Source organism: Pocillopora verrucosa, chromosome 5 (assembly GCF_036669915.1).
Source record: "Pocillopora verrucosa isolate sample1 chromosome 5, ASM3666991v2, whole genome shotgun sequence".
Taxonomy (NCBI): domain Eukaryota; kingdom Metazoa; phylum Cnidaria; class Anthozoa; order Scleractinia; family Pocilloporidae; genus Pocillopora; species Pocillopora verrucosa.
The window spans coordinates 17240644-17264405 of record NC_089316.1 but is presented as its reverse complement, the minus strand read 5'-3'; the positions used below and the strand labels follow the sequence as shown (position 1 = coordinate 17264405).

The window sequence follows — 23762 nt, the reverse complement described above, 5'->3', positions numbered from 1 at the left end:
TGCTTCCCTGGTTGACCCTCACATCCAGGCTGAACTCCTGGAGAACTTGTCATCCCCTCTCTCTGGTGATCAGTCCTCTCTTTGTGAGGGTCATCTCTCTATGGAAGAGGTTCTGTCTTCTCTCCGTGGGATGGCCAGACCTAAGGCCCCTGGTCTTGATGGCCTTCCCATGGACTTCTATCTTAAGTTTTGGTCTGTTATGGGCTCTGATCTTGTTTCTGTACTTAATTCCTGCCTTAATTCTGGCTGTCTCTATCTTTCTCAGCGCAGTGGTCCACTCTTGCAGTGATGGGTTTTGGCTGGTCCTTTGTGGCTTGGGTGGACCTCTTTTATCATCAGTACAGTCTAGCATTAATGTTAATGGCAACATCTCGCCTTTCTTCATTCTCTTGCATGTGGTCATCCTTGTGGGGCTGGTGTGGCCACTCTGACCCTCCTGTCGTTCTTGACTGGTCGTCTTTCAAAATAAAGGTTCTGGGTGTTTTTGTTGCTATTGGGGATTTGGATGATGACAATTGGCATCCCTGTATCGATGCAGTGGACCATGTTCTCAAATCGTGACATTCTCGTCCTCTGTCCTTCTGTGGCCAGGCCCTGGTCATTCATGCTCTTTCCCTCTCTTGGGTGTGGTATGTGGCCTCTTTGATCCACATGCCTGCCTGGGTGGCAAAGGAGCTCTCTTCTCTGGCTTTTTCTTTCTTCTGGTCTGGCCAGTGTGAGCTTCTTTCTCGCTCTGTCATGATCCAGTCCCCTCTTTTTGGTAGTTTTCTGTTGTCAGTGTTCTTTACAAGGTGTGGGCTCTTCTTGGCCAGTGGGTGAGGAGGTTCGCCTCCTCCTCCCCTGGCTGGTCCTCACTCATGTCTTTTTGGGTTTTGTCTTTTTTTGGTGTTTTGCCGTCTGTTGTCTTTTCCAGGCCTTTTCCACCGTTTTACAGCGCTCTCCTTCTGGCCTAGTGTGGCCTGAACGGTTTGTTTGCCACGTCTTGCAATTCTCTTGTCTTTGGTTCATCCTGTCCCCATGTCGGCTGCCCTGTGACTGACATGTCCACTAAAAGCTGTTATTTGTATCTTCTCTCTAAGAACATGGTTCCACCACATTGCATTGACAAGTTCTTTTGCAGATGAATAATACTATTTTATCATAGAAAGTTTGATAAAAATCTTTCTTCCATCAATGATATCGAAGTTCTGCCTAAACAGCCACAAAAGTGAGGTTTTTTTTTTTTCCATCACCAACGTCTGCCAGGCCAGTCCTGGTGGAACGTTTTTCAGGTAAGTTTTCATAATTTAGAGTACACTTTAAAATAACCATTTTCTATAAACTGTACTTATCAAACGTGTGCAGTATAGCACTTACCCTTTCAACCATGCAGTCACAAAGAAAGCGCGAGAAATTAACTTCCTTGTCAACCCCAGAAGTTGCAATGTTGAAAGACACTCCTCCTTGAAAGTTTGTAACTTGTTTTGATTGGGCCAGACCAAGGGTAATTTCTATCAAATGTTTTGCCACTGCTGAAAATTTATGGAAAGGAATATATAGCCTAGTTTTTTTGTTTTTTTTAAAGAAGTTTACAATTTAGTTCTGAAACCTCAGTAGTTGAATGGAAAACACCCTCATGGGCGTTAAGTTTAAAATACTGCCATACATTTGCACAGGGTCTTGAAAGTACGATCCAGTGCTAAAATAGGAGAAAATGTATAATTGTAACGATTGGTTACACACCCGCCTAGTGCTAAGAACTTGGTTATTGTTGTTGTTGTGTTGCAATTAAATAAAATTAAGGGCAAAATTTCATTTTTCATTTTGAGTATTAATAGCTTCAGAATCTTCAAAATCATCAATTTGGCTGATGTATATCATCCTAATAATAATAATCCTAGATTGGCTTAGATTTATAATCTTGACAAGATGCGGATGTAGCACTTTTCCTTCCTTCACACAATCAGAGCTTGTGAACCTCCCTGACAAACAAGAGAAGGAGAAAGAGTGGAGAAATCTCTTGTCGTAAAGATAAACCGACCTTGGGAAATACATACCAAAACAACAGAGGCAAGTGGTGTTCATAACCGATTTTCATCTTCAGAGCTTCATAGGCTGAGAGCTACGTTCATAGAGATGATCATGACATCTGTACCAATCACAAAGCCCAAGGTCAGAGAAATTCTTTAAAAGGAAGATGAAGGAAAGGAACTCTCACAAAAAGCCTCCTTAGAAATAATTATTGTCTCCAGAGCAGTCATCATCCACCTGAGAGAAGTCAGGGGTTTGAGGTGACATTCATACATTAAAAAACTGAGGCTCTACTAATTCAGTGAGTTAAGCATTTCTTCCTTTCGTGGAAAAAGCATAGACCTGGCCGGATTCTTGGCCTTTTAGATGAGGTTGATTAATTTACTACTCAATCTGACCAATATTTAGGCTTGATTCATATTTTGATAAATATCTCATTACCTCCAATTCAGTACTTCAGTGATTCTTGTGAAAAGTTACCTGTCTTTTTAAGATCATGATTCAATTTATTGTGTCCTGGTTTGCATAAATTTGATTCTCACAGACTGGGGTTTGGCATCTGAATTTAGACCTTCTCGAGGATCCTTCTTTTGTCCAAATGATCTCAGAATACAATCTCTTCCATTCATCAATGGTGGGATTTTGTCAAAGAATCTGTTTGCCATGCAGTAATTGCCTTTAGTAAAAGTAAACAATGTAGATTTACACCTTCAGATGAGACTGGGGTGGTCTTATTTTAAAGACAATTCCAGTCCCAGGGCTTTCACCCCAACCAAGTTCTGCACCTCAATTCTTAAATTTCTGTCTGATTTAATCACAAAAGTTCAATGAGATTCTAGTTTTAATTTTGACTCTCTTTTAACTTTTAAGGTATTTTCCCTCTACATAACTTTATTACTAACAAAATTAGTGAAAGCAATAATAGTAATATTAGTGAAATGCCTCAAAGTGATGTAAGAAATAGTAGTAACAGTAATGAAAAACTTCAAAATAGCAAATGTAAGAATAGTCATCTCAGTGAAAGTAATGACAAAACTAGAGAAAATAGTGATAGACATACAAAGTTTTTCTTCCCCTGTGGAGGCCAAGGATTCTGTAAAAGGATTGGGAATCAATCCAAAAAGATTGGCTTTGTGCAGTGGTTGCCGTCTCTCTGTGAGTGCCGACATTGTCTGCCTCCAAGAGACTCAATATTTTTCATTGAGAACACGGTTGCCTCTAAACAGACATGTGGGGTTCCTTGGCACTTTAATGGTGAAAATGTGGCATCGCTGCATGACCTTGTTGATTACACTAATGAGTTTGGCCTCCCCCTTCACCTTCACATTGAGGACCAGAAAAACAGTGTGTTTAGAGGAACAGCGGGTTAAGAGGAACAGTGGGTTCAGAGGACCAGAGGAACAATAACAATAGAGGACCAGAGGTACACTTGAAAAAGAGGAATTGTGGGTTTAGAGAACCAGAGGTACAGTAGGTACAGAGGACCGGGGGAAGAGTAGGTGGGTTGAGAGGAACAGTATAAAGAAAGAAAACATGATTTAAAGAAACAGGAATTAAATGTAGGTCCATTAAGATAGGCTTGCTTAGAATATTACTGTACTTTTGATTGTAGGATGCTAAACTTGAGCTGAATGAAAAGCCTACTCTTTGGAAGATGGCAACTATTGCAAACCTTATCAGACTTTGTGCTGCAGATCCAAGACAAGAACATAGAGAGTGATCAGTTATCTTGGGTTATGCTGATAAATAGCCCCTCTGGAAAGACCATACGGGCTCTACTTGTCACAAAGTAAACAAGCATTTGGGACTTAAGTTATGGATAAGATCTTGCCTTACTCTTTGGGCAGCAAAGTGTGTCTTTAATACCGTTACTAAGGCAATCCTCTGTTATAACAACACTCCATGGGGTGAACTGTCAGCCACTCCCAGCAAAAAACCCTTCCACAGTTACAAAATCATGCTGTCCGCATTCCTTTAAGGCATGACTTCTCTAAAGACACTTTCAGTGTTTTAGAGTGGGCTGAGTTAGAATGAAATAGAAAAGACACAAATGTGTTTTAGTTTATAAATGCTCAAATTAGCTGGTACCCCAGTATTTATGTCACTACAACTATATAAAATTTTGGATTAAAACTCAATTTTTACCATTTTGTATTTTAACATTGTTACATCCTGTATTTTTTAATTACTTTATTGGATTTTTTAAATTATGATACTATTTGGTCCAGGGCCCCTCTGGATGCCAGCCTTACCGCTGATTGGACCACCCTGGTAAAATAAAGTTTACCTCACCCGTAACAAACTTCTTTGTAGTGTGTAGCCTTTGGGTGAGCAAGAGTCTTACCCTTAATAAATATTTTGGTGGTTAGTTAGCCAAAAAATTTCAATCAAAATAATTTAATCATTTTCATATTTTAAAAAAGACACGTGCATAAACTCATGCTTTCCAGGGGCCATAGCCAGTATGGGGCAAACCGAGGTACTAGTGACATTTTTTCCAACAAACAAATAAATAAAGGAACCAACAATCCCATCCAGGGAAAGTGCCATCTATCTGACAAGACCTGTTTGATTGAAACAGATTTAAAGCGCAACGATACCAGTAGAGAAATATATTCCCTGCTCCTGCCACATAACTGTTCATGTCACTACTGCAGTGAAGAGGGTCCCTTAACTAGAGGACAATAATCGGGAGTTTTAACTGCAAAGAAACTGGTCACCGGATTCATGATTGTCCTTGAACTGCTCTTTGATCTATCCATCGGGGGTCCACACATGACACTTTTAGAAGCCCTTTTCTGTTTGTCAGTGTAAATGTCAAAATAGCTGCACATGGTCCCTCATGGTATGCCGCAGCAGCAAAAACCAAATCTCTGGAAGACAATGAATACACAAAACAAAGATATACAACAAACAATCATGGGGCCCACAACTCGCCACCAATACACTTTCAGCAAAAGGAACTACTGAGAAAGATGACAAAGGTGACACATTAAAGCAAAGAAATCATAATAGGGAGAAGACTGAGATAATAACAGAGAAAAGGAGAAGAATCGCAACTACTAGTGGACATTGTGATCAAAGCCACAAAAAGTTGAGAGAGAGTTCGAAAATATCATCAAAGATAGAGACAGGAGCACAACGTAGAAGAAATTCTCAAATAAATGTGCTACTGATAAGGTGAAAATTACCCTCCCAGCTTCACAAGCCAAAAAGGCAGCTGTTCTGAAAAGCTTAGTGAGTAACCCTAGACCAAGAAAGCAACTGGAAAAGAGGGGAGTGGTTACTACACCAGAGGAACAAAGCGAAGTAACAACACTAAAAGGATTAGCTTTTGGCATTTCCAGCAGACTTGACAAAGTCAAGGCTTCAAGGTCGGTCAAAAGAGAGCAGCATTTACTGCATTTAAATCTTTGGCTTTTAGAGAAAATATTTAGAAGTCCAGAGCTAAAAGATCCTTAAGGTAACTAGTTAACCTTAATGAACAGTGTTAGTAAAGCCATCAAATATCAGGAAAGATACACCCAGCTGGTTTTATACTAAGAGAAGGTTCGGCAAGATGCTATACTGAAGATACCAAATAACTCTTAAACTACTGGGCTTACACAGCAAGTCGTGTCTATCCGTAAGACAAAAACAAACTTAATCATATGATTTGTATCAATACTAGTTTGATATTTCATTTAGCACAAGCAATGTTGTTTATTGCAATGTTCCTGACCTCATAGAATGTCCATGTTCCGTAATTAGCCAGTTTTTTGATGAAATAATAAGTTAATCAAAATTAGGACGTAAACATAGGCAAATTTTTGAAATATTGCCCCTTTTTCCTCCTTTCTTCAACCACACAGTATTTTCCTATAAGAATTCGTATATTTGATTTGAATGTGAAGGTACATAATTGTACTTCTCATTAGTTTGTAACTGTTGCTAGATTGTGATGGTGAGATTTTGAGAATGTTTCCGTGAGCTTTTCAGATATAAATGATGCTGAGATCGAGAAGAGCATGGAATGTGCACAGCCTGATGTGGATAATTCTAAAGGCACCACCTCTCCTCCAATAAGTGACTCTTCCTCTTTGGTCGATAGTAAGTCACATACATCTCAAAAGGCCTCAGAAAATACCGCTGCAGATACTAATGGACTCCATTGGGCTAAGGATTTTGATAGCTTCTATGATGTGCCTACACACCTATCATCTGCATTATTGACATTACCCCTAACCATCTTTGACACCTTAAAGACTGTCCATGCCTGATGGAGAACGACTTTACATTCTTTTTACTATCTGATCAGTTTTGTACATACATTAAGCTAAATAAATACCCACAAAAAAATTCACATTATGGGCACTTCAATAAACCAGAAACACTGCAGTACCTCAGACTTAACCATGGCTGAATTCACAGACAACTCCCTCTTTAGTGCAAATTTCAAAGGTCAAATACAGATCCCAGAGACTACTAACAACCCTCCTACGAGTGTAACTATTACCAGCTTGTCAACTTCCACTGCTTCAAAACAGCCCAGGAATCTTACAGGTCACACCCCCAGGGACATGAAATTAGGGGAGCAGCCGATATTTGGCACTGTTGAACAAATGGGCATCAATGAGTGTAGTGTTACTGTTTTGAGAAAAGAAATGAGTGGTCCTACAAAAAAAGGAGGGTTGTATTGACATTATTTTTTAAATCAAATGCAATAAAGAACACATTATAACCTTGATTGCCCTTCAAATTGTTAGCAACGCAAATGCTGATCAAGATTTTGAGAGTGCTTTGATGCATCTTACTGTTGATGATGTGCCTTTCAAATTATCCGACCTGGCCATGATCAAACACTTGTTGCTTTGGTGTCAAATTGTTTCTTACTCCTGTGGTTATTTTGATCGCCCTTAAAATACTTGAACTGCTTGGAAAAGGCCAGATCCTGATTAAATAATAGATCATAATACAATGTGTAAGGGTGCAACTGCCTTGACCAATGTCAATTGTGTTAACAAAATATGCTCTAATTGTGAGGGCATCAGTCACAAACTCTGGGAATGTATGGGTCTAAAATTTTGCTGTATCTGCAAAGATGATCGTCTTATCAGAAAACATTGCCCTTGCTGTTAGATTTTGGCAGTAGTAGGTCTCTGTCTCATTAACAAAGTGCAGAAATTCAACTCTGAAGGAGACAATGGTTGTAAAACCTCGATCAAAACCATGCTGGCGAGTCTTTTTCAGGTGGGTCCATGACCTTGATATTGATGATGAAGACCCCATTTCCTTCCCAGAAAAGTGCCCTTCTTGTGCCAGCCCTTCCTGCACGTTCTATTGTTATATGAATAGTAAAACCGAAAGAAACTTGTCTCTTTACATTAATTTTTGTTTTGTTTTGTTTTGGTTTCCTTTTTTTCTTTCTTCAACTTTTCATTTTTTAAGTGACTTTTATGTTAATATGAATATATGTTTTGTACCTTTAAATCAAGGGTAGAAAATACTTTGAAGATTAAAGTAAAAACATCCGTTGAAGGAGCAAGGTGTAACACTCAAGTGATTTTTGTATATTCAATTGACCTTGTTGATTTCACCTATGTCATTTCTCTAGCGCAGGTTATTAATAGCAAAATGTAAGTTGCATAAACAGATTTTCCAATTTAGTCTCTTTGAATTCATTCTCAGTTCACTTAAAAATGGGACTGTACTTTCTGTAAATATTTCAAAGTTATTTATTCAAGATTTCTTTAAGCCTAAGATAAGAAGGCATCACAAGCCCCACACCACAATACACAGGTTATTCTATTTAATGTTTTCATTGTGTACTTGTTCTAAGCTTGATGTTAGAGTAAATTCTTGTCTGAAATTTCAATGTTTAGTCTGATATGGCCTCTTGAGAAATTTAAGGATTTAGGTTATAAGAAAACTTTTAAGATGGTGACTACAAATAAATGCTTCCACAGCACATCTCACTCTGTATAAATTAACATATTTGTAAAACAAAGTGACCATATTTGTTTGGAATTTTTCGTTTATAAAGTCTGAATGACTTACATGTATTAAAACTCAACCAGACATCAGTTTAAGAGGACAACAGCTCCCATGTTCAGCTTTCAGTGACCCTGAAAAATGTAAGCAAAAAGTGATTGGATAATCCACCCAAAACACATGCACAAGAGATTTTGGAAGACCTTTTTCCTGGAGAAAATCAGGAATTCATCATATTTGTGATGCAGGTTGTACCTTCAGCAGAGAGGAGATTTCCAGGCAGCTAGAGGCAGATAAGGGCAAGAAAGAAAAGTTGTTCAATCACACATGGTTGTGCAAAGCTGACATTGCCTACTGTGCAGCAAGTGGATACTGGTGGCCTGTGTTTATCAGAGTTAAAGGGGTGTATTACACATCCTATGCACGAAGCACAATGTCCAAGGCTGTCCATAAGTTGCTCAGCAACTTTTGAGCAACTTTTCAGATTTGGAGCAACTTTTAGTCCTTCAAGCAACTTTTCGGATTTCATGCAACGTTTTTCTTTTTTGAATAACTTTCTTGCTTTTTTAAGGCAATTTGTAACAAAAAACCGTTCATACAAGTTCTAATTTAAAGCATCAGTCACTTGTATGCATGATTTTGCATAAAATACCTTTTGTAAACAAAAAATCACTATTCCCCTGGTGGTCTGCTTGTGGTAGCAGCCGAAGGTGGTCAGCAGATATGCTGAAAAATTCAAAATGACGGAGGTGAGTGATTATCCATGCTCGTGCTCGAGTGAAGATGATGAATATTCAGATCCTTTAGAAGTAGCAGCTAGTACTAGATTAAGTACTCAAGAAAAAGCCAGTATCTCTCGGAAAAGAAAAGTGCAGACTAAGAGAAATGTGCGTGGATCAGTTGATCCAAATATGTCCGTGTGGGATAGAGTGAATGAGTTTAAAGACCAGTGCCTAACTACAGTGTTGGGAAATATAAGATATGACGCCTGCAGAGAAACTCTTTCCAAAATAAAGAGTTCTGTCAAGAAACGTGTATCATCCATAAAGCACATCAAAGCGCTGGAGAATATTAAGAAAAGCAAGAAGATCAAAATGTCAAGGATCTTGCAAAAACAAGCGGAGGAGCAAAAGGATCCACATTACCTGAAAACATGAGGCTCTATCGATATGAGCTTGTGGAAGCTCTACTGAAGGCAGGTATTCCCCTTTTAAAAGTCAACAGTTTGCGACCATTTCTTGAAAAATATGGTCATCGCTTAACATCGCCTAAAGGAGATAGACTTTGTGAAATCCGAAATAGCTGCCAACAATGCTTTTTCTGCGATCTTTGATGGGAGCACCAGACTTGGAGAAGCATTGGCAATTATCGTTCGCTTCATTGACAAAGATTGGAATATACAGCAGAGGCTTCTCAAATTAGAAATGCTAGCTAAGAGTATGAATGCAGAAGAGCTTGCTCAAAGGCTGATTCAGTGCCTGGCTGTGGAGTATGGAATGCAAACAAACCATCTTCTACCAGCAATGAGAGATGGTGCAACGGTAAATTAAGCTGGACTGCATCAAGTCATGTTGTTCTTCCCCAATATTCTTAATGTCATCTGTTTCTCACACACAATCGATAATGTTGGGAAACACTTTGAATTTAGTGTCCTATACACACCATGTTTTCTCTCAGTCCAGCTGCTCGGCTGTTGTGGAAGACAAGAACTGGCACAGCAATGTGACTTCATTCCAAAACCAGATTGTGGAGCAAATGGGAAGTCCTCAATCAGGTCATGGAGTTTTTTGGGGATGTTGAGCCCTTTCTAAAAGAAAAGGATAACCTGTCTGTATTGCGCAAAATTCTAATTTCTTTGCGCATTATAATTTGATGACATAACAGATATAATTGTTAAGATTTTCTATCGCTAGACAGTGTTATGGACACCTAGAACCAATGGGTAAATATTTATCTTGATTTCTTTCGATATTATCGATATGAACTGAAACTAATTTGTTAACGCATTACTTTACAGATTTCGAATCTCCGATCCATATCCATAGATTTTTTCATAACCTTCATCCGTTATTTATTGTAATAAAATATCGAGGTTTGGAACTTTTGGTACATTAATGTCCTAACACACCGTCACATTCGAAATCCAGTGAGACGTGAACACAAAAATAATGGATCCAGAAAAAGCGAAAACAGACCGGAAGAATGCCAGAACAATCTTCACAAGGAAAAGGAATGAGCTGCTGAGATCTGTCCGCGACAGAAGAATAGCAGATGTGATTGAAGACGATTATGCTGAGCTCGTCAAAGCATGGAAGGAATTAGAAGGTAAACACAACGCCTATATAGAGCTCCTGAAGGATGACGAGATGAACACAGCAGAAAATTGGCTCGAAGAGCTACAAAACCTATACACGGACGCGAGAAATTTAAAATTTGAATACATAGAAAATGAAACAAGAGCGCGCGCAGAAAAAGAACGCGACGAATCTGCAAGCAAAGAAAAGGAATGCATTCTCAACAAAAGGAACACTGCACGCGCAGTCTTTGATGCCTTATATGGTAATGCTTCCCATACGATGGAAAACGAAAAGGTTACAACGACACACATGAAAAGCTTGCAAAGTCAGCTTGAAGAGGCTTTTGTCGACTGTAAACAAAAACACGAAAAGTTAATTGAGCTCATTGATAAAGACTCAGCAGAACGAGAATTGGGGTGGATTTTTGACGTTCAACAACGCTACAGTGAAATTTCAGAATTAATGGAAACCCGCGTCGATGAAAATGAAAGCAAAACCTTCATCAAATCCAATGACGGAGCAACCCTTAAGCTTACCACTAATGCCATGAAACCTAGCAATATTCACCTTGAGAAGATCAAAATGCCGAGATTTGATGGCGAGTTAAGAGATTACCCCCAATTCAAACGAGACTTCGAGAAACAAGTTATGCCCAATTTGAATATTAATACCGCACCTTATACGCTAAGATCCTGCTTAGGAATGGAACCCCTTGCTCATGTAAAAAGCGTAGACGACGACATCCAAGCAATGTGGGAGCGACTAGACTCCAAATACGGCGATCCTGCTAAAGTCGCTGATGCCATCATCAATTCCATTCAGAATGTTAAATGTATTAAGGAAGGTGAGCACAAAAAGTTCATTCAATTCGTCAATGCCATTGAAGAAGGCTATCGCGATCTATGCAACCTAAAATTGGAGAAAGAGATAACTACAACTAGCTCGATCAGCATCATTGAGAAACGATTACCCCCTGACGTAATGAAAGAATGGGCGAAATTAGTCAGCAACGACACGAGCACCATTGATAAAACTGATAAGTTTCCAAGTCTATTGAGATTTCTACTGAACCTGAAGAGAGCTCTTGAATACCAGAACGCAGAGTTACGCCTGAGCAGTGAAAAAATTAAGGGTTCCGTGAATCATACTGACAAGAAAGATGACAATCCAGTTGAACAACAACGAAATACCAAACAAAACAGGCATGGGAACCAGAGCTGTCCATATCGACATAGCTCCTGATTACAGTACTGACAAATTCTTAATGGTACTAAGAAGATTTGTATCGATCAGAGGATACCCTTCCAAATTGTATTCTGACAATGGCAGCCAATTAGTAGCAGCAAGCGCCGAGCTAAAGAAAGTCATCAACGACTTAGATAAGAAACAGCTATTAGAGTTCGGAGTAATGGAAGGATTTGAATGGAAGTTCTCATCAGCAGATGCCCCCTGGCAAAACGGTGTATCAGAAGCACTTATTAAATCCGTGAAAAAAGCAATCACATTAGCTATTGGTGAAAGCGTTCTAACCTTCTCCGAGTTACAAACCATTTGTTGCGAAGCGGCAAATCTTGTAAATGAACGACCAATCGGCCGACATCCTACATCAACAGATGATACCTATCTTTGTCCCAATGACCTCCTCCTTGGTAGAGCAACATCAAGAGTACCAAGTGGACCTTTCAAAGAGCCGTCCAACCTCAAACAGCGCTTTGAACTTGTACAACAACTAACTGACTCATTTTGGCGGAAATGGACTCGAGACTACTTTCTAAGCTTATTAGTCCAACAAAAATGGCACACGGCCCAGAGAAACCTTGAAATTGATGACATTGTTCTTATCCAAGATTCTAACGCGAAAAGAGGACAATGGAAACTTGGGAAAATATCAAAAGTTTACAAAGGGGAAGACGGGAAGGTCAGACGAGCCCTCATCGAATACAAAAATCCCAAGCCTGGCGAAAAAGTGACCGAATACAAAGGGAAAGGCTTTACAACTATCGAACGACCAGTTAACAAGCTGATAACTATCCTACCTGCATCAGAAGACAAATGAACTATCTCAAAACATTTTGGCAATAATAACTCTGAACTATTATGTTTAATTCTGAAATGATTTTTACCGAAAACTTTAAACAGTCTGTAATTGCCGGCGGGGAGTATATTGCGCAAAATTCTAATTTCTTTGCGCATTATAATTTGATGACATAACAGATATAATTGTTAAGATTTTCTATCGCTAGACAGTGTTATGGACACCTAGAACCAATGGGTAAATATTTATCTTGATTTCTTTCGATATTATCGATATGAACTGAAACTAATTTGTTAACGCATTACTTTACAGATTTCGAATCTCCAATCCATATCCATAGATTTTGTCATAACCTTCATCCGTTATTTATTGTAATAAAATATCGAGGTTTGGAACTTTTGGTACATTAATGTCCTAACACACCGTCACACTGTCTTCTGTTTGCCGTGCAAGCCTGTTGGAGATTTTTGATGATCCGGCTACTGCTAAAGTCTTAGACATTGAGCTCGCTGCTACGATTGATGCAGGCAAGCACTTTGTTCAAGCAACTTATTATCTTGAGGGGGATGGTCCCTTAGTATTTACTTGCTATGAGCGTTTGTTTGCATTAGCACATGCAATAGACATTGACTCTTATCCAAACACTGAGGCCAAAGCTCGCCAACATGCAGGTAGAAATATGGCATTGTACAACCAGTTAGTTGCTCAAGCAAAGGCATGTATCAATCCAGGCTTCCGCTTTTACCAACAGAAATTCAGTGTGCAATTCCATAATATTGTCCGTGCATTTAAGGCTGCACACTTATGCTGCCCAATACAGGTGCAAGCACTACATCCAACTGCTGCATCAGTCCAGGAACTAAAGCAATTTAGTTTCATTACTGATGCAGAAGTTGTACAGCTTGTGGAAGAGCTGCCAAACTATCTGTCCATTGCTGATGGTGCAGCCATTGAAACAGAAGAAGGCAAAGTACAGAGGTGGGCTACACATGCCACTGCTCTCCCAAATTGGTCTGCTGCAGTCAAAAAGATCTTGTTGGTACAGCCTAGTTCAGCATCAGCTGAACGAGTGTTTAGCCTGCCGCAAAATGCATTTAGCAAGCAGCAAGAGGCAGCATTAGAGGAAACAGAGGAAACATTGGTCGTGTTACATTACAATGAAAATAAGCACACAAGAAATCTTGAATTATATGTCTGTAGAGGACTAGCTGGTGGTGCAAAACATTGACCAACAGGGACAGTTCTCTGTACTACATCCACAAAGATGTAAATATTGAAAGACGGTGGTTTTATACCACATACACTCGTGCATGCCAGAGAAACTTTATATATTTAATAAGCATATTAGCAAAGTTTGTTTTGTTCACATATAATCACGTGGTTATTGTAATAGAAAGCCAATACAGAGAATCAGTTTTTTACGACTTGGGTTGAGAGAGACTCAGTCTTACAATATTGACGAGTCAGTATGGTGTAATTATGTATATAATATCTATGCAAAGTGAAATCTATTCATTAAATCTTTATTTAAGTTGTTAATCAATCTCTTACACAAAAAAATTGAAAGCAACTTTTGAGCAACTTTTGGATTTTAGGGCAACTTTTGAGCAACTTTTAGAGAAAATTGAAGCAACTTGTGGACAGCCCTAACAATGTCCACTCTATACAAAATAAACAAGAGAAATTCTTTTCAGAGCCCTCAGTAAAGTTCAAGTCCTCAGCACTTTCAGGGTGTCTCAACATTAGAACACACCATCACATGAATCATGCTTTCCTTCAACAGGTTCTGGCGAGATTATATTTCAGTTCTGACTTCTGTTGGTGGGTTTGGGTTATTTACACCAACATAACCTCCTCAGTTATCAACAGCTGCTGGCTCTCTTTGTTCTTTCACCCAAAAGGCAAGGATGCCCCCTTTACCCTCTCTTATATTGCCAGGTAGATGAGATTTAAGTCAAGCTATCTGACAAGACTCAAGCATTCAGGGAATTCAAATCCCTGACTCTCATAATTAAGTAAGCAATGTGTCTCAATGCACCAATGAAACCACTTAAATATTGGCAAATGATTACTCCATTGTCAAGGCTTTTAACATTGTTATCATTTTGTTAAAAAAAATTAAAAACAGACTAAAAAATGGACTGAAAACTTTCCATTCTTATCTTGTGTTTCTCTCTTTCACTTTTCATCAGTAATCATTACAATAATTGTATTAGTTTTCCCAATAGTAACTGTATTTAACTTCATTGTAATAGTGACACTGTACAGTAAATGTCTTATTATTAATATAATTAAATTGTTTTAGAGCGATTATGTTAATTTTGGTGAAATGCTCACAACAGCAATTGCACAGCTGTTGTTGGCCAAACCTTGTTTCTGTGTAGTAATTTTAATTATGTCTGTAACTTGTTCTTTAAATGTGATTTTTAAAAAAACAAACAAACCAATAATTAACATTTTTGAGTAAGGCTCTGGCTCACAACTAGATCCAAAGAAAACTGAGGGCTTAAGGATTGGCTCACACCTGGATTGCCAACAACCTTAAAATCCTCAGCATTTATCTTGGTAATGCTAACCTTGATCAAGCTAATTAGATGGACTGATTGGCGAAAATCAAATTATTTAAAAACCTGAAAAATTTAAAAACCTTAATCTCTGGTGTTGTCCCACCCATCATTAAAAGGCAAGTCCATGATTCTTAATACTCTTGACACCTTTGGTCTCTAATACATGGTTACCATGGTAACTATGCCCAAATGGGTCTTCACAACGGTCTCTAAAGCAATTTGGAACTTCTTGTGGGGTGGGAAAACTGAATTGGTTTAATGTGATATCTTTCATCACACTTGGAAACAAGGGGGTCTGTGTCATCAACAAATCATGGGCCCTCAAACTCCATTGGGCTCCCCTTGTTGGGGATGCCACTTGCAAAAAAAAAAAAGTAGGTCTGTTTCACCTCATATTGGATCGGCTCTTCTCTGAGCTGTAGAATTAGGTGACTGCCTTATTTGATGATTATTGGCTTAAAATATGTCAGACGATTCGTGTGATTGATGAATCAAATAGTAATATTCATTTTTTTTTGCAAAATATCATATGATATAACAGAAAATGGCTGCATTTTTTAATTACATTACCATTTCTTGTGTTCGTGGACTGTTCATTTGCTTAATTTGGGCACCCAAAATGTACTAGATTGTGTCTAAGAGCACTTAAATTTATAAAATTTAGTTTAAACGTTTGAGAGAAGTTGTTTTTCATAAGTACAGATAGCTTTTTTTGACAAGCTAGAGCCTTGGAATCTTGTAAAATCAAATTCTAGGAGGATACAGCCAATAAAAACCTTAACACTGTTACTTTTGTATCATCAGATTGTGTTTATGATCTAACCCCTGATACAGAGATTCTGAAAACCATCATCTGCCAATGCTTTGACTTTGCACAAATAACTCTTTAAATTAACCCTCTAGTACTACCCACATTGTCTCAAGAAGGAGGATTTATAAATCACTTCTTGGGAAAAGGTGCAACTCAGCAATCCAAACACAAGCAGGGACAATTTATCTCTTCAGTATTTTTCTGCTTAATATTCAGGCTCATATCATGTGATTTTAAATAACCATGGTTTCAGTACAAGAAGAAAGACAATGAAACATCACAGACCCAAAGCTTTTTATAACCAGTCCCAGCCCAAGCACTTGCATATAAATGTACACGAGTCATCCAGGAACTTAAGATCTACTGATGGTGCTCGAGTACAAATCCAACCAAGAGCAACTACTTTTTGAGACCATGCTGCTACTCTTTTAAACAAGCTCTCAACTGATTTCAGAAACAATGTGGAACTTGACATTTTTACCAGAGGTTAAGCACTCTCTGCTTGGCAAAGCTTAAGCCACTAGAATAGGTCAACCTCCTAAATTTGTAAACCAGTTTCTTCCATTTTTATCCATGATGTAATGTGGTATTTAACAATGATACTTTTTAAATTTTCATTTATCCCTCATTTAACCATTTCAATTGATAGATATACGGCTACCCTCTAGAGGTGTTATCAATAAAACACTATTATCATTTCTATACCCATAGAGAAAGTGCCAACTCGTCATTGACGCATGCATATGAAGAATACCACAAATAAGTTGGCTGAGTCCATCACCAAGAACCTCTTGTGGTTTCAGTACCATTTGCAACTAAATTTTCCCTTTTGCAGTAAGCAGCTACAGCTTCACTACTACTTTAAGCCACTAAGGTAATGAATGAAAAGGTTTTTGGCACCTTTTATCTTGTCTACTATAAGATTGTTTACCAAAAAATAAATTTAAGAGACTTCAATACAACTGTGAATTTTCCTTTACAAAAAATTTCAAAGGTGCAAATGTAATTAGCTTCAATAGTCTGTCACTACCTCAATCAAACACCACCACTTTTCCCTTTGCAATCAAAAGCCCACAGTGGAGCAGCAGACAATGATTATTACGATCAAATCAATCCAGGCAATATTTCACATTGAAAGAGCTACTTAACAATTAGAATTTATCAAAGGTTTGCCCTGACCTCAAACAACACACTTAGCCTTGCAACCTTGCAGTTAAAGTCAAGCTTGCTCTTTGAGCCAGTACCTTTGCCATCCCAAATGTCATAGGATTACTAGTCACTACCAGACAAACTACCCACCAGAAAGAAGTCACAGACAACACTTCCTACTTTAAGAAGCCAGATTAAAGACAAGAAACACTGTCATTAAAATCAACCAGCATCCCCAGATAAACATGAACCACTTGATTTTGAAGGTCCAGAAACTCTGCAGCCAAACCCAACCACCACTACTACTATAAAAGAACCAGTGAATACCAAGCCAAGTGTAAACACCACACAAGAAGAAAAGACATCCATGGCTTCAGCAGTTTCTAGTAGGGGAAGAGAAATTAAGAAACCAGCATGCCACACATGGAGTTTGAACCATGTAAGACATGAACAAAGATCACAGGAAAACCCGGTGATCTTAAGCATATTTTTGTTTTGTAATTATTTGTTTAATTTCCATTTTTTTTTAATTCATTGTTTCCTTGCCACTGTATGAAAACAACACCTATAAAATCTACTTTTCACATCTCTGTGAAGACAAAATTGTTTTACGCCAGCCATTTCAGTTTAATTACCACTATCACAACCACTGGTAAACCATACCTTTGCGCGAACGCTTTTTCCGAAATACTTTTTTGTTTTTTTTCCGTTTTCGTACATGTATTTTAGTCAATTCGAAGTTCATGACGCAAGTTACATTTTCCCCAATAACAATAAAATAGGAAAGAAAATCTTGATGTGCGCGAGTTACGAAGGAAAACTTGTCGCAAAATAAAGTTAATGAATTATTCATTACAATTTCCATACAACGTGAACTCCCAAATTCTGGATTTTTTTTCCAGGAGAGTTGTGAAACCATAAAATCAATGTTAAGTTTTATCTGTGTCTTTAACCAGAGGTCTCACATTTAAACCTATTTATGCTCCTTCGCTCTTTGCGTTCATCTCGTGTTCGCGTTTAATGCAGCAAAGTGTGCACAAGCAGGAATGTGACCAATTTAGCTTAAAGGAAATTGAGCTTCATTTGAACGAACGTTTAACGTACCTTATCCTCCTCCTGTTCAGTGTATCTGTGTTCCATATTTTCTACGTCTTTTTGATTTGAGGAGTTTATCTGTAAGACCAACGTTGAAAAGTTTACTTCACGGCGCTCGGTCCTTGTTTTGCAAGTGTGTGTTCAAGCCATGTGTTAAACCACGAGAGCTGGACTGCTCAACGAGGTCCACGACGAAGGGCAAAAATACTAGCAGGTCTTCGGTTTCATGAGTGTTAACCATTCACTCGAAAAAAACAGCTTTTAAAAAGTTGTAGTAGATGGGAAGCAGCAAATCCGTCAACTGGGAGAATGCGGCGTACGCCTCAGTTAAGTTTGCCCAGTTGATAGGTTGTGTCCTCGTGTACCGGTACACAAAGGAACGAAACATTAACGAATGCGTCACAACTCCATGTATGGATATGAAAACAACAGGAATTCCCCCGTGTCCCAGGACAGCCCCCAGTTGATGAGCCTGCTTCGAAATCGACTGCGACCTCGCATTGCCAGAATTGTAACCGAGGAGTACTAGAAACGAGTTTCCGAGAATCATTCGTTGTCAATCCTATTGGTTAGTAGTAAAACCGAGCGAACAGTCGAGGAGTACTATTGACAAGTTTCCGAGTCGTATGGTTTTCGGAAATTGTCGGCTATTACAAGAGTCCATTTACCAACAGTCAAGGTTCTAGAACTAGACACAAACATGTTTAGTCACCTCAAATGTAAAGAATACAGTTGAGAGACCTACGATGGCGAAGGTAAAATGTAATCTTAAATAGTTTTGCCACAAGAATGTATGTTTTGTACTGCATTTGATTCGAGAGATCCTCTAAATCAAAGGTTCCTTAGTCGGGTCATAGAATCTCGGATAGCTAACCTTTTAACTCGCGAGATCTGATCGATAATTCTCTCTTCTTAATCCTGCTCATTTACTCATTAATAAGTTACAAGAAATTGATGTTAGATCAAGAAAACAACTTCTGCCGGATAACTTTGAGTATTCTCATTACCTACTGGCTGGATAATGAATGAATATTGTAGGGAGAGGTTGAAGATTAATCACTTATGGGAGAGGGAGGGTTTCCAAATACTACAGCCAGAGGGACAGCTAATATGTAAAGCCAGCTTAGCCCAATTTTACCAACCATTTGATTGATAGAAAACTTTTCTGCAATTCTCTCCTATCCAAAAGTCAGTTGGAACTGTTTTACACGAAAATTTTGATACTCAGTTGTGATCTTATTCCTCTATGTCAACTTGGGACCATTATGAAATCTGATTTTAGATCTCAAAGCTTTAGATAAAAAATTAAGTGTCATTCTTTCTGACTAGAATGTGATTAACTGGATGTTCTAAATAGGATAGAGAAAATTATTCCAAAAAGGCTTCTGAACAAAGGAATATAGAAACCCATGTTAAACTTTAAACTTAACCTAAGAACTAGCCTTTGAACAACTGGGCCTTGGTCAATAGAATCTTAAAAGGGGGGGAGGGGTGGTCCTGATCCTCTTTCTTGCACAAGTATAAGGAAACTTTGGGTTTTACACACGTAAGAGAAAAATCTTCAAATCTCTTTTCTTCTGTAAAAGTTTTCAGGGAATCTTGTGGAAATGACAGAAAAGGTTTCCAAGTCATGTATATTTCAGGAGGCAGATGACACCTTATGCTGGTTCATAAATGCATTAATTAATTACACTTGCTTTTCTATGAAATTCATGCTTTACATTTTTATTTTGGCCTTAATCATGCATCATGTATAAACCGTTTGCTAGCCTCTTTGAAAATCACCAGTTGGAAGGATACCTTTTATTTTACCTGGCCTTAGCTTACTTTCATTTACAGTTTGATTAATGGGATACTTTTCTACATCTGCCTCTTGTTTACCTCTTCATTGGAATAACTTTTCAGGAATACTTTCATGCTCTGTGGTCTTGTTACTAAGATCAATATGATCCTTGTTAGCTCAGAAAATACAATTGTATGATGAGAAAGTTTTTATATTTTGTATTTGAAAATGAGCTTTGGCTCAAAAAGGTATCACATAACTTTGATTTGTACTTTCTTTTTTTGGAGATCTCTTTACTACTAAAAATTAAACATCTTGTTACAGTATAAGTTATCTGGCAGAAAGAACACAATACTCATTCAAACCCAACTACTTCAAACCAACTTGTAATATTTTAACTAAGCAGCAATTCCTAAAGCTGTACAGTAATTATCCTTAACCCTTTAACTCCCATGAGTGACCAAGACAGAGTTTCTCTGGACAATATCAATTGAGTATCAACCAAATAAGTGATGAAAATATCAGTTTGGGGATAATTAGTTTATACAATGTTAAATTCTTTGAACTAACATTATAAGAATTGTATGGTTGACAGTAGGGAGAATTACAAATTTGATCTGGGAGTTAAAGGGTTAATAAACTTGTTTAAGCACTCTACAGTCTCTATCCCAGCTCACCACTAACAGAAACTCACAGTTTTCTCCAAAGTTTCTTGAATGAACAATCTTGCACAGTAACTCTCTGTCAGTATGGCTTTCCAAGCAGTTGACAATCACAAAATCTACAACTAGTACATGAGTTAATCCTTGTATACATTTACAAAGTATTCTAGAACATTCTCAAAGCTTTCAACACAACTATTTTGGTAGTATTACATCATGATTTATATGGCCTAGTTGAATATTTCTAGAAAGTTCCATAGCATGCATGTCAGCATGACCAGGTATTCAAGAAATTTCTAGAAACTCATCTTTATGGGTATCATCCATAACAATCTTTAAAATGACTTGAATCTAAAAGGCTTTGTAAACTTTAACACCTCAGCCAGTTGTACTGAAATCTGACATGTATTCTGCTTAAGCCTGGACAGAAATTCTTTGAAAGGAACAGTATCACCATGATGTTTTCTTATGATTGAAAATAATGTTGACAAGACTAAACATTACTTAACCCCTTACATCTTAGTACCAGTATACATGTTCTCTCACTGTTCTCCATACATTTCTTAAGGCAAGAAGAATGTGTTTAACAATCAAGAGCTTCTTTTAATTGTAATGAAAGATGAAAGAAAAATGTGCACAATTCCTATATATCAAAGGGTAAATGCACAGCCTTGCTCCTAAGTACTAAGCTGTTTCTCCAGCCTGTAGAGTTAACCCTTTGACCCCTAAGAGTGACTAGCATCTAGTTTCTCTTTACAATATTACCCCTGAAGTACACATTACCAAGGAAGCTCTTAATTGTTACACAAATTTTCATTGTCTGCACATTAGAATATGTCAAGAGAACATATGTGATAACACGCATGATAAGGCAAGTGTGTAGAGGGTTGAGACAGGAGAGAATTAAAATTTTCTTTTAGGGTGATTCTAAGGAATTGTTAGTCTAACAGGAATGTGTGGAACTCTTATATTACCAAATCTGTGAATATACTTAAGCTAAGCAGAGTTTGTCCACAACCTGTTCTTCTGGCTGATAGTATTTTCTAAGCTATCCAAGATCCTACTGACCAGAGGGACAGTACAAAGGAACTTTGATTTACAATATCATCCCCATCAATTGCATCACAAAACAAAGCAGTGCATTCTTATGGCAATGCTATTTAACTCTTTCACTCCCAAGATCTCATTAGCAGTTCTCTTTACTGTCTACTGTACAATTCTTTTGATAACATGGACTAATAAGTTCCAAATTGATATTTTCCTTCATTTTCACTACTTGTCTGCTTGATATTGTTTTGATATTTTGAGGAGAAATTCTGTCTTGGTCATTCATGAGAGCTAAAGATTTAAAACTCATCTTCATCTTGGCTAGTAGAAGTCTGAGGATCTAAAGTGGTGAGCTAAAACTCAGAATGTTAAACTTATCATCAGCTTGTGTGAATCTGAACAGCCAGCATAAATTATTTTAAACATACATACATACATATACTTTATTTATGCTTGAAATTCACAGTGTAGCTGTAGAGCTAATATCTTCAAGAAAATAAGCTAAAATAAAATAAAACATGCTATATTACAATTCCAATATTATTTATAAACTATTTAAAACATTATGCATGCAGGGGGAAATATAACTTGTAGATCTACTGTGGAAAAGCTTCATATCTGAGGATCTCCTGCTTGAGACATGTAAGGTAAACATGTAGGGTAAATAAAAATTGTCATGTTTTCTTTAAAAATGTCACCTGAATTGCAAATCATGTTATTGGAATAGTCCACTATATTGCAATCACCAACAATTTCCTAAAACCTCATGACTCAGAGACTCATTTGCAGTACTCCTTCATTTTCCTTTTAGCCTGTAAGATTCAGGCACAGCTTAACCCCTCCAAAAGAAACTTGTTCCCAGAGAGGTTCCTCAGTGTGTTACAAACCACCTCATCCCAGAAGTTTCTCACTTATTTTTCTTCCAAGTTGGCAGTGAGACTGACAAATTGACACCAAAATGGCTCTGACATGTATTTGGAGAATTAGTCCAATTCAGTTCAGCAATACAAGTTTTGAGTGCCGATATATTCTGGAAAAGAGAATTTAAAGCCATATTATCAAAATTCATCTAAACTAGGAACGCAGGGACAGGAGCCGCACCCATCAGTACTTGCAGCACCATAAGAAACATACTTCAGCCGGCAGTGCTGCTCTCGATAAAAAGGCAGCCCACGAGACATTTACAGGTAATTAATCCGTTAGACACAAAAAATAGTGCCGCTAAATAACTTGCCAAATGTCTAGAGGCAGAGAATGCTGTCACCATTTAAAGTCAAATAATCAGTTGCGTAACGGTTACCAACAGAGGAACTTGATAACCATCCCTTGCAAATTCCATAGGGACCACATTGGCTGTGCTATTACCTGCACCACCCAAGTCACATTCTTGTTGCATAGTAATCAGAAGAAGAGCCCCCAAAATTCCCAATTACTCGCTACCATAACTTGTGAAAGGATTCCAAGGTCAGTCACATGGATCTGGTTTATGATAAGATGAAACATCCTAAGACAATCAATTGGAATACACCACCACATTCTACCACGCTCAGTAAACATCAGTGGTATCCTGAAAACCTGACTACAGGTGACTTGACCTGCCCTCCCGTAAAAAAAAGTCATCCCCATTTCTATAGGATTTAGTAACATGGGTTACTGTTCCTCCTCCCGGATGGAATGCCACGAGAAACTTATCAGGTTCCTTCAAAGCATCTCTTTTCATTTTCCGGAATGATCAGCAGCGGAGAAAGGAGGGACTATGAGTATGGAATGTCTCAAGCCAGCGCATGGCTCAGATGTCTGCCTCTTTGTTTACCTCTGTTCAACGATGAGAACAATGCGTGCCTTGTCAGAGACCTAAACGCGTTTACCATCCGCACTTCCTAAGCACACGTGCGTGGCACAAGAAAAGAGTCAACAAACAATCAAAGTATACAGGTCATGTGTGCACACTGGACGTCTACATTCCCTGAATGGAGTTTTCTTTTAAGATGTAACACTTGAGAAAGGAATGACATAATAATTTCTGACAAAGAGAAATAGCGGAACAATTGCAAAATAAGAGATGTTGTCAGTGCTGTGCGAAAAGGAATTGGAATATTTTAACTTTCTCCTTTGTCTTTTGTTAATGGGGAGATCACTAGGATTGATTATTTTCATGTATGACCGAGGTGCATTTTCTTAAGATGTAAAGAAAATAATCACGTTCTCTATTTATGTAGTGTTTATATGCGAGGTAACTTTTGTTGCGTAACAGTGAGAATAAATGAAGCATCGACAATTAGCATCCTGCTAAATTAAATCTGGTGTGTGAACAATAAATGATTTTCACCTGTCCA

At 38.0% G+C, this 23762-nt stretch overlaps 1 long non-coding RNA gene and 1 pseudogene across 4 annotated transcripts; both read left to right on the top strand.

Annotated features, from left to right (window-relative positions):
- The first annotated feature begins 9133 nt into the window (after positions 1-9133).
- LOC136280758 (uncharacterized) lies at positions 9134-13540 on the top strand (annotated as a pseudogene).
- A 5066-nt stretch (positions 13541-18606) lies between these two features.
- Positions 18607-23708, top strand: LOC131787610 (uncharacterized). Of its 4 annotated transcripts, none has more exons than XR_009340483.2 (4): positions 18607-18689; positions 22238-22397; positions 22505-22613; positions 22768-23708. It is a non-coding gene; the product is annotated as an uncharacterized lncRNA (long non-coding RNA). The 4 variants fall into 4 exon arrangements; XR_009340480.2 differs by lacking the exon at positions 22238-22397 and adding an exon at positions 22002-22073 and having other exon boundaries at positions 18608-18689; XR_009340482.2 differs by lacking the exons at positions 18607-18689; positions 22238-22397 and adding exons at positions 20637-21774; positions 22002-22073.
- Positions 23709-23762: the final 54 nt, after the last annotated feature.